This window comes from Symphalangus syndactylus, chromosome 7 (genome assembly GCF_028878055.3).
Source record: "Symphalangus syndactylus isolate Jambi chromosome 7, NHGRI_mSymSyn1-v2.1_pri, whole genome shotgun sequence".
In the NCBI taxonomy this organism is placed as follows: domain Eukaryota; kingdom Metazoa; phylum Chordata; class Mammalia; order Primates; family Hylobatidae; genus Symphalangus; species Symphalangus syndactylus.
The window spans coordinates 58,663,048-58,669,047 of NC_072429.2; the positions used below are offsets into that span (position 1 = coordinate 58,663,048).

Below are 6,000 nucleotides of genomic sequence, written 5' to 3' on the forward strand. Positions count from 1 at the left end.
GCCTTAGGAAAATGCAAACTGAAATTACAATGAGATATCACTACACACTTGTCAGACTGGCTAAAATAAAAAGTAGTGACAACACCGAATGATCATGAGGATGTGAAGATACTGAATCATGCACATGCTGCTGGTGAGAATGAAAATGGTGCAATCAACACCAGGAAAAATTTGGCAGTTTCTTACAAATCTGAACATGCAACTCCCCTATAGCCCAGCAATTTCACTCCTGGCCATTTATTCCAGAGAAATTAAAACTTAGGTTCACACAAAAACCTGTAAGTAAATGTCCATAGAAGCTAACTTATAATAGCCAAAAAATGGAAATGCCTTTCAATGGGTCAACAGTTAAACTTTGGTGCACCCTTATCATAAAATATTGCTCAGCAATAAATAGAAATAAACTATTAATACATGTCAGAACTTGGATGGATCCCTCCAAGAAATAATGCTGAGTGAAAAAAGCCCATCCTAAAAGCTTATATCTGTATGATTCCAGTTATACAATGTTGCGGAAATGACAAAATTACAAAGACAGAGAACACATTAGTGGTTGTTAAGGGTTGGAAAGAGAGGAAGGAGGTGGGTGTGGTTTATAAAATGACAATACAGGGAATCCTTATAGTGAAGGAATGGTTCTGTATCTTTACTATCATGACAGATACATGATCCTACATATGTGATAGAATTGCATAGAATCAAACACATACATATGAAACAAGTGAAATCTGAATAAGTGGATTTCACCATAGTCAAACTTCTGGTTAGATATTGTACTAAGATTCACAAAATGCTACCATTGGAGAAAACTGGGTGACTGGTACATGAAATCTCTATTATTTCTTAAAACAGCATGTGAATATACAACTGTCTCAAGATAAAAAGTTAAATTTAAAAAATACATTAAGAAAAGTTTCAGGATACAAAATCAAAATTTAAAAATTAATTGTCTTTATATAAACTAAAAATGTGTTAATACAAAAAAGAAATATGAAACAATTTAATTTACAATAGCATCAAAAAGAATAGAATATTAATACTTAATACACTTAACAAAGAGGTGAAAAACTTATACACTGTAAGCTATAAAACACTGCTGAAAGAATGTAAAGAGTACATAAATAAATGGAAAGACATCCATGTTCATGGATAGAAAGACATCATATTGTTGAGATGTCAATTTTACCTAAAGCAATCTAGAGCTTCAATCTCAATGACATATTTTGCAGAAATAGAAAAATTCACCACAGAATATATGTGGAATCTCATGGATCCCAAATAGTCAAAGCAATCTTGAAAAAGAACAAAGGAAGGACTCACACTTCCTGATTTCGAAACTTACTACAAAGTTACAGTAATCAAAACAGTGTGTCACCAACATAAAGACAGATATAGAGATCAAAGAATAGAAAGCCCAGAAATAAACCATCATATATATGGTCAAAAGACTTTTGATAAGAGTGCCAAAACCATTAAAAGGGAAAGGACAGGCTTTTCAACAAATGGTGCTGGAAAAATAGATAGTCACATCCAAAAGAATAAAATTGGATTCTTACTTTACACTGCATATAAAAATTAACTCAAATTGTCTCAAAAATCTAAACATGAGTATGAAAACTACAAAATTTTAGAACAAAACACAGGAGAAAAGCTTCATGACATTGGATTTGGCAATTATTTCTTGGATATGACACCAAAAGTACATGCAACAAAAGAAATACAGATACATTGGACTTCATCAAAATTGTGTACCACAGGACACCATTAACAGAGTGAAAAGACAACACGGAGAGGAAATATTTATAAATCATATATCTGATAAAGTATAAATATCCAAAATATACTTTTTAAAACCTCCTATAGCTCAAGAACAAAAAAATGGAAAAATACAATTTTAAAATGGTCAAATAACAAATAGACACGTCTCCAAAGAAGAAATACAGGTGGCCAGTAAGTACATGAAAAGATGCTCAACATCACTAATCATTAAGGAAATGCACATCAAAACCACAATGAGTTCATCTCACACACGTTAGGATGGCTATTATAAACAAACAAGCAAACAGAAAAGTGTTAACATTATGCTAAGTGAAATAAGCCAGTCACAAAAAAAGAAATATTAGATGAATCCACTCATATGAGGTACCTAAAATAGTCAAATTCATAGAGACAGACAGAGTGGGGATTTGTAGGGGTTGGAAGCAGAGAAGAATGGGAAGTTATTATTTAATAGTATGGAATTTCAGTCTGGGAAGATGAAACATTTTGGAAAAGGATGGTGGTGATGACTACACAACAGTATGAATGTACTTATTGCCACTGAACTGTACCCTTAAAAATGGTTTAGATTGTAAATTTTGTTTTGGTTACTTTATTAGAATAAACTTATAAAGACACATTAAACAACAACAAAAAACACAGACAGGTATAATAATGTAAAAAAAAAAAAAGCAAATAGGCCAGGCGTGGTGGCTTACATTTGTAATCCCAGCACTTTGGGAGGCTGAGGCAGGCAGATCACTTGAGGTCAGGAGTTCAAGACCAGCCTGGCCAACATGGTGAAACCCTGTCTCTACTAATAATACAAAAATTAGCCAAACGTGGTGGCACACACCTGTAGTCCCAGCTACTTGGGAGGCTGAGGCATGAGAATCACTTGAACCCGGGAGGTGGAGGTTGCAGTGAGCTGAGATTGCGCCATTGTACTCCAGCCTGGGCAACAGAGAGACTCTGTCTTAAATAAATAAATAAATAATAAGTTAAAATGCTTTATTTTTATAAAACTGTACTTTTTGCTGGCCTTGCACAAATATGCATAATGTAAATATTTTGTGGCTTTAAAAAATAACCTATCTTTAGATTCATACAATTTGGTGATAAAAACTTGTAATTTGGTATTAAAGCATCTTTTAATATATAGAATATTTTATTTGAGAATTAATGGAATTATTGCAGAATGAATATATGAATTAAAATGCAAGCAATGATATTGTTATGTTTTCTGTAATTCCAGAGAGGAGAGCTGACTTCCCTTGAGATATGATCTTTCTAGACTAAAGATGAAAAGCAAATAAAGTATTGCTCTGTTGCTTCATTACCTTATTAAGGAAGGTTGACTCTGTTCTTGGCCAGCAGGAAAAATAATTTATTTCAGTGTCACTTTATTTATTCACCTGCAGCAAGGTAAAGGTGTTACTTGTAATTTATTCAGCTTATATCGGACACCTACCCATCACAGGAAACATACGTTATTATTAGGAAATCAATTCTCTTCTCTTATTTGGGTAATATGTATAACCGAATTATTTATAATGAAAGTTTTCTACACGTAAAATGTTCACAATTCTTAAAATAGTATTTAAAAACGTTTAAAAAATCCATTTGCAGTAGTACATTATTTTAGTTAACAAATTATAACAAAATCAAAACTAAAATCATCTTGATACTTATGGTAATATATGACTATGTATCTCAATTACACATGGTTTTAGAAGTGGCAATTATACTGAGTTAAATTGACTCAGATAAATGCAGATTAAACTTTGTAAAAATCTTTCAAAGACTGTTAACTTTAATAGTTAAGTAGTAGTTATAACCAAAATTGAGTGACAGTTGGGGCAGAAAAAAAAAACCTGAACATTTTTCACCTGATATATTCTATGTAAACTGAGGTGACCTGGAAGCTACGAGGTGCCTAATCCTAACAACCCTGTGGAAGAGTCTTCCACATCCTACTAAACTCCTTCTTTGTCTCACGCAAAGGGAGGCTCGGGGCAAGACCATCATAAGTGTGCCTCAGTAGGAGGGAAATCCTTTAGTCCTATTTATCATAGAATCAGAAGAAAGTGAAAAGTGTTCCAGAAATTAATCTTCAGGCCTCCTTTGACCTTCCTTCCAAGAAATCATGACTACCTGAGTGTTCCCTTAACATATTAAAAGTGTTACAGTGTAGGACACTTTCAGGGTGAGGCACCTCCCACCGTCATCTTTCTCTTCTTTCACTCCAGCCTGTTCACAGAGATTGATTGTGATCAGTTACAGATAAGAGAGGCCAAGAATTTCAAATCATGTGTTTCTTCATAAAGAAAATGGATACTTCCATATATAAAAACAGTTCTTCTATTGGTAAAACTGAACTGGACTTGCTATGACCGTAGAGAGCAGAGGGAGATTTCTTCTCCTTGCATTAGATGCCCAGTGGTCCTGTAGGTCTTTACTAGATGACTGTTTTTAAAATATTTAAATGTGCCTAAAAACTATATAAAACCACAAAGCACTCTGGGATGGAGAGAGAGGGAGAAATAAACTAAGTAAAGAAAAAGCCATATTTAGAGTCATTAACTCAGTTGTTCAGTTGGCTCCCCAAAATATAGCCAGGTAATAAAATCAGAATGGCCAAAGAAGCATAGCTATACTCAAGCACACATCTATTTAAGGATCTGATCCATAAAGGGTGAAAGTCCTTGTTAATACTGCCAGTTCTGAATAATATTTACATAACTTTTCTGGGATGCCCTGCCAACTTAGAACTGGGTAAGACAAAATGGGCTTCAGACCTTGGGGAGAAGTTAGCAAGAACAAATCAGGTGATCAATGCCATAGACAAGTAGTCTGGGATACAAAATCAGGGTCCAGTCCCAGAGATAAAGAGATACACATATTCCAAGAATTGTTCAGTGGACACCAAATCCTAAATGTTGCACACGCAGGAGGGTTATAGATGGTAAAGCTAAAGGTCCAGAGATACACAGCTTCCTAAATTCAACACAGGATATAGATACAATTAATTATATATGTCTGGTATAGATAGAATTCTTAGCACATTTCCTAACCCATATATACATAGGCCTGACCCAAAAGAATGAGAACTGAAATTACACTTGAAGGAAGACATGCAACCTTCCTTAGTCAGGAAGTAGACTATCCTCTCATTAGTCTTGTTATATCTGATCTGCATTCATTCTCAGTGCAGAAGTAGAATTAATAGCCAACTATATTTTTGAAAATCAGGAAATATGACAGAAAAAGTATATAAATTATATGATTGTATCATTATATAAACAGCATTCCACTAAATTCAACACTTATTCATTTTTTTTTAAAAAAAACTCTTAAAAAACTAGAAAAACTAATTTTAAACTGGCAAAGAATTATCTTTAAAAATTGTGCCTACAGGAGGTGGAGCCAAGATGGCCGAATAGGAACAGCTCCGATCTCCAGCTCCCAGCCCGAGCGACACAGAAGACAGGTGATTTCGGCATTTCTGCTTGAGGTACCGGTTTCATCTCACTAGGGAGTGCCAAAGAGTGGGTGAAGGACAGTCGGTGATGCGCACTGTGCGCGAGCCGAAGCAGGGCGAGGCATTGCCTCACCCGGGAAGCGCAAGGGGTCAGGGAGTTCCCTTTCCTAGTCAAAGAAAGGGGAAACAGACGGCACCTGGAATATCGGGTCAGTCCCGTCCTAATACTGCGCTTTTCCAACGGGCCTGGAAAACGGCACACTAGGAGATTATGTCCCGCACCTGGCTCGGAGGGTCCTATGCCCACGGAGTCTCGCTGATTGCTAGCACAGCAGTCTGAGATCACGCTGCAAGGCTGCAGCGAGGCTCGGGGAGGGGCGCCCGCCATTGCCCAGGATTGCTGAGGTAAACAAAGCAGCCAGGAAGCTCGAACTGGGTGGAGCCCACCACAGCTCAAGGAGGCCTGCCTGCCTCTGTAGGCTCCACCTCTGGGGGCAGGGCACAGACAACCAAAAACTCAGCAGGAACCTCCACAGATTTAAATATCCCTGTCTGACTGACAGCTTTGAAGAGAGTAGTGGTTCTCCCAGCACGCAGCTGGAGATCTGAGAACTGACAGACTGCCTCCTAAAGTGGGTCCCTCACCCCTGAGCAGCCTAACTGGGAGGCACCCCCCCCCCCAGTAGGGACAGATTGACACCTCATTCAGCCGGGTACTGCTCTGAGACAAAACTTCCAGAGGAACTATCAGACAGCTGAAT

The 6,000-nt window shown here is 36.9% G+C and overlaps 1 long non-coding RNA gene across 1 annotated transcript in view; it reads right to left on the reverse strand.

Moving 5' to 3' along the window:
• Positions 1 to 5,673, reverse strand: part of LOC134737214 (uncharacterized) — a 201,399-nt gene extending 195,726 nt beyond the window's left edge. The window contains exons 1-2 of the long non-coding RNA XR_010121884.1: positions 5,522 to 5,673; positions 3,099 to 3,173 (exon numbers count right to left, since the gene is read on the reverse strand). This is a non-coding gene — a long non-coding RNA (uncharacterized lncRNA). The remainder of the gene's footprint in view (positions 1 to 3,098; positions 3,174 to 5,521) is intronic.
• Positions 5,674 to 6,000: the final 327 nt, after the last annotated feature.